The sequence below is a fragment of the Gavialis gangeticus genome, unplaced genomic scaffold, assembly GCF_001723915.1.
Source record: "Gavialis gangeticus isolate Ggan-Ray unplaced genomic scaffold, GavGan_comp1, whole genome shotgun sequence".
NCBI lineage: Eukaryota > Metazoa > Chordata > Crocodylia > Gavialidae > Gavialis > Gavialis gangeticus.
Window position 1 is genome coordinate 36,383,942 of NW_017728997.1, and position 12,270 is coordinate 36,396,211.

At 39.2% G+C, this 12,270-nt stretch overlaps 1 long non-coding RNA gene across 1 annotated transcript in view; it reads left to right on the top strand.

Moving 5' to 3' along the window:
* Window positions 1–12,270, top strand: part of LOC109289137 — a 287,443-nt gene that overhangs the window by 265,566 nt on the left and 9,607 nt on the right. The window contains exon 2 of the long non-coding RNA XR_002095306.1: window positions 7,763–7,849. This is a non-coding gene — a long non-coding RNA (uncharacterized LOC109289137). The remainder of the gene's footprint in view (window positions 1–7,762; window positions 7,850–12,270) is intronic.

A 12,270-nucleotide genomic window follows, 5' to 3' on the forward strand; every position in this document is an offset into this window, starting at 1 on the left:
TTTTTTTTTTTTTTTTTTTTTTTTATGTGGCTCCTTTATTCCTAATCTTGTCATGATTACTAGCACAACAGATTTGCAGTAGATTTCTCATGCTATAAAGATTTTTGTAAAGACTGTTTAGTAAGACAGTACTCAGGAATTAATTCTAGATGTCAGTGGCATTGCGTTCTTTTTAGAAACAAAAATACTGATGTATCTCTCTCCATTGCTGCTTGCAAGTCTGGCATCTTCTTGCAGCACATAGCATAGGAAGCAAGATCTGACCTGTCACTTCTGTAATTCTACCTTTAACTTGGTTAAAAGATTAGATGCTAAGAAATGTATAAAAAGTAAAATTGTAAGCCTAGCTGTTTATAATATTTTTCTGAAATGTTGTATATTGAAAGCTGTGCATGTCATCATTTAACCGATGAGCTGTTCCTTGTGGTAGGTACCTAATGTATCTAATATAAGGAGAAGTTAAATCGTACTTACATGGAAAAGTGTTGGTTTAACTACATTAGATTACAGCCTTCTTTGAAACCTTAAAAAATATGCATTCAAATTCTAATGAGGGGCACAGAGCCATTCATAAATACTGCAATGTCCCTTCAGAATTTTGTTTGTAAATATCAAATTGCTTAAGCTCCCTCTTTTTGGATGAGAGAAAAAAGCAAAACATACAGTCTAGCTAGCAGGAGTGATATTTTTTTTATTGGTACTGCACTGAATGGAGCATGTGTCATTCTACAATGGTATTGGGTAATAAGCTTTACCTGGGCTGTAAATTTATTCTCTTCGTCCTCTCACTCTTTCTACATTGCTGTTTTTCCTTCCTTGATATCTTAGACTTTAAACCTCATTAGTTTTATTGCTGCATACGGTTTCCATATTTTCACTATATATTGTATGTAAATATATACATTATATTGTATGTACAATGTAAAATGCCAATTGTGTTATAAACAATTGTGCATAACAAAAGTTTTAGTATCTTAAAAAATTCCAGTACATTAGGTCCAGTACATTGTCAGAAAAATAGAAAAGACCATTCTTCCTTTTCTCCATCAATTTTCTGATCTTATCAAATAACATTTTGTCTCTTTTTCCAAAACTGTTTAATTTGTATCTTTTTGTTCTTGAGAGTTTTATTTTAGCTTGGAAATCCGTTATTTAACTCTCTACAAATAGCAATAGGATACAGTTCTGTGTATAAAAATATACTTAATGTGTACGTCATTTGTAATAAAAATGACTTCAATAGCCAGAACTTTCACTAGATCTTCTTAATCAACATGTTAAGGTAATTAAATGCTCCAAAGTTCAGGTAGGTATGTGTTACTAATTTTAATTAAAATCATCCTAATTAATGTTCAGCCATTACTGGCTACTACATATAACCCATATTATGGCTTTATGCATTCATACATAACATCTTGTGATATGTAAAATTCTTGTGATTATATAAAGCAGTGTTTTGTTTATTTATTTTAAATGAAGGGAAAGTGGTTTGGAAGAACAGCTCTTCAAAACTGTAATAAATAAATAATGTAAGTTAATATTATGCATGCTAGGATGGGGGAAAGCAAAATTCAAATTTTCTGTTGTTTACTGTGCTAGAAGAGGTTTAAATACGATGTAAAAGCAGTTGCCTGTTCTAGAAAGATTATTTTATCAAGATTATTTATGAAAGACTATTTTATAGCCCCATTTTTTGGAGCAGAGCAGCAGTAGAAGATTCCTTATTTATTCTGAATGAGTCTCCATTTGCAGATACTGGGATAGAAAATACCCTGTCCACCTGTTTTTCTGTTAGTAAACAGTCCGTTATCTTGCATATATATTTAAATGCACACAAATTTGGGGGTTCAGCCATGCCAAGAGTAGCACCAAAATACTTCAGTTCTAGGTTAGGTATTTTGGGCAAGATTGCCACAGAGCTCAAGAAGACGGCAGCAGGCAAAGGCAGTATAAAGACTGTAGGTTTTACCCCACATTCATGATACTAACTTTTACCTTTCATCTTTATTTAAATACTTACTAACTCTACATGCTTTTAATTCTGCTTACTGTTATGTGCCTAAGTACCATACCAAAACATATGGCAGTGCTTCTATGTGATGCTTTAATTTTTTTTAAATAAAAAATGCGATGTTCCAGGAGTTGGAGAACCTACTTCTGTGTCATTAATGTGAAATCGGAGAAGATGGTCAGTTCATGATTCATTGCTCACAGTAAACGGAGCCATGTATGGATAGTTACTCTTGTTGACACCTTGCCACCAGATGTTTTATTGTCTTTCTGTTAGTATATGCCTTGAGAGATGTGTATGGAAAATTATCTTGTTATAATGAGAAAATGAGAGGAATATAATACTCCTAAGATGCGTGTTGATCGTTTCATTTGATATCTATTCAATGCACATTAATTTGGAGTGTTTACACATAGGGGTGATTTTCTTTAGAAATGGCTTAATTTTTCCCAAAGTATTGGTGACATTTGATCTAAGGCCAGTTTAAAAATATTGCAAGAAGACACAAAAACATCATAAAATGTACATTGATGCATACATAAAGGTAAGAGGGATGAACAGAAATATTTATTTTCTGAGCTAACTGATAACTGGCTCCTCAATTATTTCCTGACTGACATATTAACTTTAAATAGAAAAATATCATCTTCTGATGGCTTCCATTTTTCAGCAATATTTTATTGAAAACTTAATTTGCTGCTTTTAAGCTCTCTGTGATAATGTGATACCACAGCTGTGAACTTCTGCCAATAGCAAATGAGTTCTAGGACGTTCCCCTATATGAAACTGAAGAGGCATAACCAGTCTTTGCCTTTATATAGCTGTTATTATCCAAACCAGTTACACTTTTTAATTATACCGATTGCATTATAAATAATAGAAACTAACCAGCCAAGTATATTCTGTATGCTTCAGTAGCACATGTCTGGCACATTTGGCCCCTGATTGCTGGACATAACATAGATCAAGTAACAAAAAGCTGAATTAATAAGAGGTTTCCAGTGTATATGTAACATCAAAAGCTGAATCAGACTGTCAAGTATATTTTAGAAAAAGAGCCAACATAGTGGAAGGGAGAAAGCCTTGCTGCCAAAACAGTAGCAGTGAAAAGTAGAATTTTCATCTAGTTAAATAAAGTGATCTTGCATCAAGAGTAAATTGTGAGAAACAGAATAATTCATTGGATTAGCACATCAGTGCTAGGTTACAGCAGTCCACCAGATTATCATGTAAACATGATATGTACGATTTACTGTTTTTGCCCATAGCAAGTTAGTTTACAATTAGATTAGCCTTTTGTCTCAATGCAGGTTGTCAGTACCTTCAAGGCTGAAGCCAAATATATGAGGTTGTATGACATCACATGTGAGGAAATTTTAACATAAGTCTTAGTATCACACCTCATATTATAGTATGTGCAATGTCGCATAGTACTGGGAGAATAGATAGGTAGATACAAAGAGGCTAATAAGCGATTAGTAGTTGTTGTATGAAAAAAGCCATCTAAAGCAATTTAGGAAAAAATACATCTAGAAGGATCACCATCTACTTGGCCAAGCCCACCTGAATAACCCAAATTCAGCAAAATGAACCTTCTTGTAGAGTCCTCTGAACAATTGCAAACTTCATTTGCAATAAAGAACACCTTTATCACCCAGACTTGGATCCTAACAAGGTTATCCTAAAGTTGTTGTAGGCAAGATTTAGAGGTAATAACTAGGGGTGTGCCATATTTGATTCGGAATCGGTCCAATTCGGGGGGACGGTGATTTGATCCATTGATTCGGATCACTGTCCCTGATTTGATTTGGCCAAATCTGAATCTGAATATTCAATGCTGATTCAGAGAATCAGCGATTCAGCCATAGACACAGCTTTAAATGTTTTCTCTACATACCTTAAGGTACCAGGCATGGCTTGTGACTGCTGAGATGGTGGTGCACATGGAACATCCCACAGGAGCATGGGGGGGGGCCCTGCATGCTCAGTGGTGGACTCTTCTGGGTCCACCACTAAGTGCGTGGGGGACCCCTCTTGCACCACCTGCCTCGGCGATCGGCTGCGGGGGGAGCCCCCGAGTATGCTGGGGACCTCACTGCGCTTCCATGGGACGTTCCATCCATCCCAAAATCTCAGCGTTCACAAGCCACCTGGTACCTTGAGGTATGTAGAAAAAACATTTAAAGCTGTGTCTATGTCCAAATCACTGAATCTCTCTGAATTGATTCAGAGGGTTCTGATTTGATTAGGAGAGATTAAAGAGTCTCCTGATTTGATTCAGATTTGGAGATTTGGCCACCAAATCTGTGCCGAATCACATCACATTGGTGACTGAAGCTTTGCACAGCCCTAGTAATAGCCTGGATTTGCCCCTAATTTGTTTTGAAGGCAGGACTTGAGGTTTGTTGACTAAATGTAGGAGGTTTTGAGTAAAGATTTGGAGTATCTGCAGAAGAAAGCCTAAGGTCATTTGAAAATCTTAACTTTTTGTGTTATAAGCAAGATTTTTACACTGGAATAAAAAGTAATGGTAAAAATAGGTAAATCTGGTTAATGTCACAATGAGTATTCCATTGTCTGGAATGATCTAGTTGGGAATGGTCCTTCTTTGAGCAGGGAGTTGAGCTAGATGACCTCCTGAGGTCCCTTCCAACCCTAATTTTCTGTGGTTCTGTGAAACTGTTCTAAAGCTGTGTTCCTCTACAATCAGCGTATTGGGAATTAATGCAGATGAGCTGAACCAAAATGCCCATTTTAAATCTTTTCAAAATGTAGCTAAATTGGATCTTTATCCAATTTTTTACTATAACAGAGACTGGTTTCTTGGAAGTGGTAATACTCTCAGGGGCAATGTATTTCATGTTTGGGAGGTTTGTTAATGGCAAAGTTCTGTAAAAGCATACACGTTTTAGGTGACAAATGAAGCTCACCTGTTCATATGCATGCAAGGCTGGATAGATGTCTACATCTATCTTGCATTCTGAGTGAAATCAACTAACTACCTCTCATATCACAGCTGACTACCTCTCTTATGCATCTTGATCAGAATAAAATTCATGCTTGAAAAAAAAAATTGCACTGCTGGCTGCCACTTTTTTCAGAAATTGAAATTGTCAGAATGCGTCCATTGATCTTGAGGTGTTATCTTGAGTCAGTGCTGACATCCATGTTTTACTTAGATCTCCAATCATATCCCTAATTAGTGCTTCAGGGACCATACATTGGAGTTTAATAAGGCAAACTATTAAGTTTTATAAGCATTATAGCCACTGCAGACAAGATAGGGAAGGTGGTTACAAGTTAAAATTATTCAGGTGTGTTCCTCCTTGATGTGATTTTAGGCATTACTTAGAAACTGTATCACAGAATTGAGTTCAAATACAAATATATTCTAAAATCTTTAAAAATGGTTGAACTCAGAGTTGATATCCACACATCCTGACACCTTGGGAGAGATGAAATCTAAATATGAATATGAACAATGAAGCTTGTTAATATTTTTAATTAGGATTTAGTGATGCCATGAAGTGTTTGATTTGCAACTCAGCAGTTTGTTATGATTTTATGCCTGTATACTTATTGGGTGCTTTCATAATATCACCTCCCATTCAGGAGTTAAGTAACTACTGCCTCTGGTTTTACATAATGCCATTATTACATGACAAACAGGAAGAATAAATAACTTATTATCTAAATAATATTTCTGTACATTTATGTGGTTACTTTCATAAGAAAATCTCAAAGTGTTAAAATACTTATCCCTGCAAGTGCTAAAATATTTATCCCCAGCTATCTTTATGAATAGGTAAGTATTATTATAAATCCTACTTGCAGATGGGGAGACTGGAAAGAAAAGGAAAATGGTCTGTACAGTTGGGAAAAACAGAGGTGAGACAGCCCAAGAAGTATGTTGCTTCTTAGTAGAAGTCCCAGGAGAAGCTATTTGAGGCACAGATCAGAGTAAGCACTATGCTAAATCCACTGAGCTGAGAAGAGCCAAGTCCAAGCAAAGTCCCTTATGTGCCTATCCCTTACTCTCAAAAGTAAAAATATTGGTTGGGCTGAGAATGGATGAGTCTGAAAAGACATGGAGTTAAACAACTGCCTCATGCTGAGGTTTCACCTTTACTTCTAGATGGTAAGAATATGGTGATTTCCTCAACACAGGATCAGTCCTCCAACTTCGTTGTTATCTTTTCCCTTGCAGCCAGTTAGCCCACCTCAGTAATGTGAAGAAGCATGGAAAATGTTTCCTGTAGTAACCCTGTTTATTTTACTTGTTGAAGTTTAAAGTATTTTTTCCTTTCTTTTTGCTATGTTTAATACTTTTCCTGGGAATAGTCTCCATCCTCTTAGTCCTTCCTTCTATCAGTTGTTTGAAGGTTCAAATTAGCATTTCAGTTGCCATTGTGAAGCATCCTCCAGCAATTTTTTGTTGTTCTTCAGTTGCATGCACATTGTGGTTGTTTTGATAGATGTTTCTCTCAGTTGCCCAAGGGGTTGAGTACTTTTAAGAGTGACCATCAATTGTTGCCTTTAAACAGAAAAACTCACTCATCTTGGCCTTGCAATTGCTGATACGACTATTGGCAACAGGAATCAGAGCAAGCTGACCTTCATTTTTAACGGATTAGTACCTGACTCCTATCTGAAGAAAGACTGGCATTTTTTGTGCTTAACAGCTGCTTTTGATCTTATAAGAGGATGACCTCACAGGACTCTCTTTAAACACAGGGAGCTTTAAAAAAATCCTTTTGAAATGCTCAGAAGAACACTGTGAGCAAAATAAATTACGACCAGAATGATCTATATTTTAACTAGTAATGGATAATTTTTATGTTTAAAAATTGGTGAAGAATATGATTTTAGCAGGCACATCATCAATGTAGATGCGGCAAGAGTTATGAAAGACTGGTTTGGCTTTTCATTATTTTTTTTTGGTAGTTTTAAACTGTTTAATGCTATCTTGATATAAAAAAATATAGCAATGCTCTGCCTTGCATCATTATAAATTGTTTCTTTGGCTGTAGCATCTTGTGTTGTCCTCCATCTCTCTTTTTGCTGGGATTTTATGTGGTATTAGTTATGGATAGTCTGAGCAGTAAAAACATCTGAAATGCAGCATCCATTTTCTGTTGAATTGTAAGAATTTTTTCTACCTCTTTCTTTTAGTTTCTACCCTAAATAAAGTCAGGTGTCACCTATGTGCAGTAAATTACAAGACTGTTAGACTTACCAAAGCAGAATGATAGCTTGTTTATAATGGCTGGGCCTAGAGATAGAGAGAGGTTATTTGCACATACATCCCATTTTCCTCCTCTTGCTTGTAAGCACTATATGTAGTGCAATTAGCAGTAGAAACAACATGACTGGTGCAGAGTAACTTGCAAAATTTTCACTTTATTCTGCAGGAATTTAAACCCTTAACTTTTATTAACTTTGCTTCTATTGTACCATGTGACAAGGCAAAGACAAAGTCAGAAATTGGCATCTTTATTTTATTTAATTTTTTGCGACTAAATTCTCTATCTTCATTGGAGTAGTTCATCAGCCTCATTCTTGATTTATATCTCTAAAGCATGGGACTATTCCCCTTGATTTTCTGGGAATCAGAGTTGATAGTTGTACTATTACAAATTTATTTCAAACTTATGACAAGTTTCACATATACTTAGTAATCTCTACCTTTCCCTAAAAAGCCCCTTTCTAAACACTTGGTGTTTTGACTTTGTGTTTTTCCTTGTGTCGTAGGTCTATAAATACTCTGCACCAGTTTTGCTGTCCAGCTCCATTGTACCATACCCAGCTAACTGTCCCTGCCACACACTCAGAGTACAGGTAAGAGTAGATATGGTCCACCCACTTCTTATTTTTTAAAGATAGGCCTTGTTTTATAAATTAATATAACAAAATGCTGATCAGTTAATGTAAAAATAAAAATCACACAACATTAGAAGAAAATTATATTTAAGAAACTTTACATCCAATAGGATGGGTTTGTCTCTTTGTTCTCTCTTAGGGAGCAAGTCTCCTTAGAATCCTTGAAAGAAGGAAGAACAAACAATGCTGGATATTGTTCACAGAGTAAATGTTAAGGCATTTCATTCTGTTCATATGATATAGGGTAGTGCTATTCAGAGAGGCATTAACCTCCCTATCTCTGAATGCTGTGTTATTTAATGTAAAATAATCCACAAATACATGGCTGTTCAGAGTTTAAGAGCCTGGATTGCATAATACACTGTACAATTAGTATAAATGAATTTATTGAATGCTTTGCAATTTTGTTTAATGAAATATGGACAGTATATAATATACACCCCAAGTAGGAAATCGTACAAGCAGTGAGTTATTATAATGGCCTTTTATTTAAAAAAAAAAAAAAAAAAAAAAAAAAGAAAAAATCCCCTAAAAAATTAGGCAAAGGAATTATTAAAAAATGGTGCATGCCTTGGGCATGGGTTTTTTTTTTTTTTTTTAAAAAAAAAAAAAAAAAAAAAAATACAAATCACCTAAATAATTAGGCACAGGAATTATTAAGAAATGGTGCATGCCTTGGGCAGTGTGTCTTTATTTTATTTCACTTTTACTTTCAAACTAGTTTTAGTGACAATTGCCAGCTCATGAATAACATATTTGCCAAAATATTGTAAGTGTGGTGCTGAAAAGTCCTCTACTCACCTTATGTGGTGTTAAGGAAAGAAGAACACCAGCAATGAATCCTAAATCTGTAAATGCACAAACATATTCTTCTTGCTGTATTTCATGCTCATGTTGTCCCTGACCATGCATATGTTGGACTCTTCATCTTTCATCTTTTCAGCATCCATCCATCTTTCCTTGTGTTGGCTTCTTTACATCAGGACTCTTGAGCAAACTGTTTGGCAGTGGTGACTTTAATCCAGCTGTAAATGTCCATCAGTGGACTCACCCAGTGCTGAGTAGGGCATTTCTGCTTGAGTTTTAATTATAATTTGCCCTAAATTGATTTGCTCCAGAGAGGAAGCCCTTCTAAAAGGGAGGAGATAGGTAAACCACATATACTTTGGTTCTGGCTTGCTTGAATGTCTTGAACCAAGGTCAAATTATTAGTAGAATTAATACTATTGATGGTTTTACCTTGGCTTTTCTATTCCGATAAATAAGTATCAAAATGTCATTTTTTTTCAATCCCTTAGATATTTTGCTTAACTTAATTTAAAGTTTTTGTATAATAAAGCATATAGTATAACAGACTTTATCATGTATTTTTCTACTACTTTTTGATCCTGCATACTAAAGACTAAAGGTCACTGAGAAGATTTCAATGAATTGTTTTCAATTTCAGTCATTGTAAATGAGCAGCAAGAAAAACATATAAAATCAAATTTAATGTATTAATAGGATGATACTTAACATGTAGAATTGATAGTGCTCAAAACAGTCTTTTAAAAGATGCTGTGGTAAATACAAAAGTATTTGGCATTGGCTTGATCCCACTTCCATTTAAGTTTTTGTAGGAACAGATCCTCAATTTTATAATTTGTTATCGCTTAATTGGAGTCAGTGGAGCTAGAGAGTTTACACCAGTTGCTGATTTAGGCCAAGGAATTTATTCCCACTGTGTGAATGGGAGTAGAGTTAGGCCAGCTCTGAGTGTCTTTGATTGCTCTTACTGTGCTTGTCTACTTCTTTTTGAAGTTTCCTGTATAGTGGGTTACAGTTCCAAGCCTGGCAGGAGTACAAGTACATGCTTTGCAGCACAGCAGTGCCTTTCCTGTATTTGTATCTCACTGTTTGGAAATAGGGAAAGGCTGGACATTAGTTAGAGCCTTGTCCCATCCCCCAGCATACGAGCCAGCTAAATTGAATGGGTGGGGATTGTGCTGTCCCTCAAAAGGTGGTAGCAAGCTGGAGGCCAAGGGGTTGTCTGAGAGCCAATGCCTTTCCGTGGCTCCTCAGTGGGAAATAGAATCCATGCTTAGTTGTACCAGAACACCTCACTCTATTCCAGAGTTGGATTAAGGACTAGAATCTGATCCCTTGACACACATCAATGAGTACAGCTATGTGAGTGGTCCCATATTGATCCTCATAAATAGGGATATTATAGTCTAACCTTAAGTAATTAATTGCTGTAGATGTTTCTTCTGAGCATACTAAATTATAAGGCCATACACACATATAAACAACCAGTTTATTCAGTAAATAGAGTGCAAACTACAGGCCTGATCATTAAAGTGCTCTGCATGTGAAACTCTCCCTGAAGGTCTTGTTACACATTACCCTGTGAGCAGCGCACAGTTTCACAGAAGTTCAGGGCTGGAAGGGACCTTATGAGTTCATCAGATCTAGCCCCCCTGCTCTGGGCAGGAAAGACTGCTGGGGTCAAACAACCCCAGCAAGGTGTGCGTCCAGTCTCCTTTTGAAGATCTCCAGGATAGGTGCCTGCACCACCCGTGCTGGGAGTCAATTCCAAGTCTAGTAACATGAACTGTGAAAAAGTTTTTCCTTGTATTCAGTCTGAAACCTTCTTTTAGGAGTTTATGACCTTTGCTCCTCGTTTTCCCCTGGGGTGCTTTGGTGAATAGTTATTCACCTAGCAGCTGATACTCTCCCACAAGTGTTGATAAGTGTTAGTGCTAGCTTTGGAGCAGTTGCACGTTCAAGCCAGCAGCGGCCTGGAGGACTGAGAAGTAAGAATCCCCAGCTTTCCATTCTGGGCTCCCCACCCCCACCCCAGGCTGCTCCTTGTTGCTGTTTGGCTGCTGCTCTTCTCCAGGGTGAGCCTGGTCCAGACAGCAGCAGCAGTGGGGGCTGGGCAGGCAGGTTAACCCTCCCTGCCTGCTCCTCTGGGACAGACGGTATGGGCAGCCACAAGTAAGTGGCAGAAGGGATGGAGGAGCTGTGAATGGGAAATTGGACTGCTGGGGGTCATTGACCTTGAGATCCAGGCCAGTGGGGAGGGAAGGGGCAGGTGAGGTGTTCGTGCTAAGGTGTAGCATAGAGTGGAGATGCATTACACCTTAGCGTAAGTTGTGGTGGGTTGGCAATGTGTACTGGGTGCATGTGCACGCCCTGAGATCAGCCGTACCCCCCCTGGAAGCGCCAGCCACAAAACCGCAGGTGCCGGCAGAAGTGCACTTCCGGTTTTGCTGCTGGCTCCCCCCAGTTGGCAATCAGCTGCTCCCCCGGTTGGCAGTCAGCAGCTGGAGGACTCCCCCACCCCTGTTGGCAATCTGGCGCCCCCCCCCTCCAGACTCGGGAGGCACCAGTTGCCCATGGCTGGGTAACAAGCATCAGAGAGAACGCTACTCTGGAGTGGTGTGACTTTGAGCCACATAATGAGTGCTTAAAACTAGTTCCAGGTGCTAGTGGGTGAACAGTCTTGATGTTAAGTGCTCCAGGAGCCACCCAAAATTACAACATGACAAGACCCTGCCATTAATGGAAGTTCAGTTTCTGGAGCATTTACAACAGGGCCCCGGCACGCACACCTGCGTAAAGCCTGCAAAGCCATTTCACTCAGCACCTAACAGCCAGCTCGGGCTCTGGGCAGCCATGGAGCCTGAGCTGCTCACAGCTCAAGAGCCCTGACTGGGCTCCATGGCAGTGGCATGCATGCCACAGGGCACACAGATGGAAAGGGGCCCAGGGCAGCGCAACTGTAGTGCCTTGCACACAGTGCACCCTGTGGCACTCATGCAGTCCTGCCAGTACCGGGATTCTGGACCGCAGTGCAGCTATTTGCAGCCTGCCCTCCACCTGCTGCAGCTGCCCAGAGCCCAAGTTAGCTGTAGCAGGCAGCCAGGATGGTGTAAACAGCTGCACCAGGTTTCAGCAGGAGTCCATGGTAGCAGTGGCTGCACACATGCCTTGGCGTGGACAGCAGGGGAAAGGCCAGGGTTGCATTGCCCCAGGCCCCTTCCCAGCCATGCGCCCTGAGGCATGCATGCAGCCAGCGCCACTATGGAACCTGGCACAGCTGTCTCCAGTCTCCCGGCAGGCTGCCACAACTGGCTCAGGCTCTGGGCAGCTGCAGCAAGCAGCAGGCAGGCTGCAAACAACTACACCAAGTCTGGAGCTCCAGCATTGGCTCTGTGGTGGAAGTGGCTGTACATGCACAGTGGGCAAGGGGCTGGGGCAGTGCAACCCTGGCCACTCCCTTGTCATCTGCCCAGAGGCATGTGTGCACCACCACCAGCAATGAGGATCGGGCCCTTCACAGCTCCCCTCTATGTGCCTCGGGTGCACTAAATTGAGGCCTGGGTTGAGGCTGG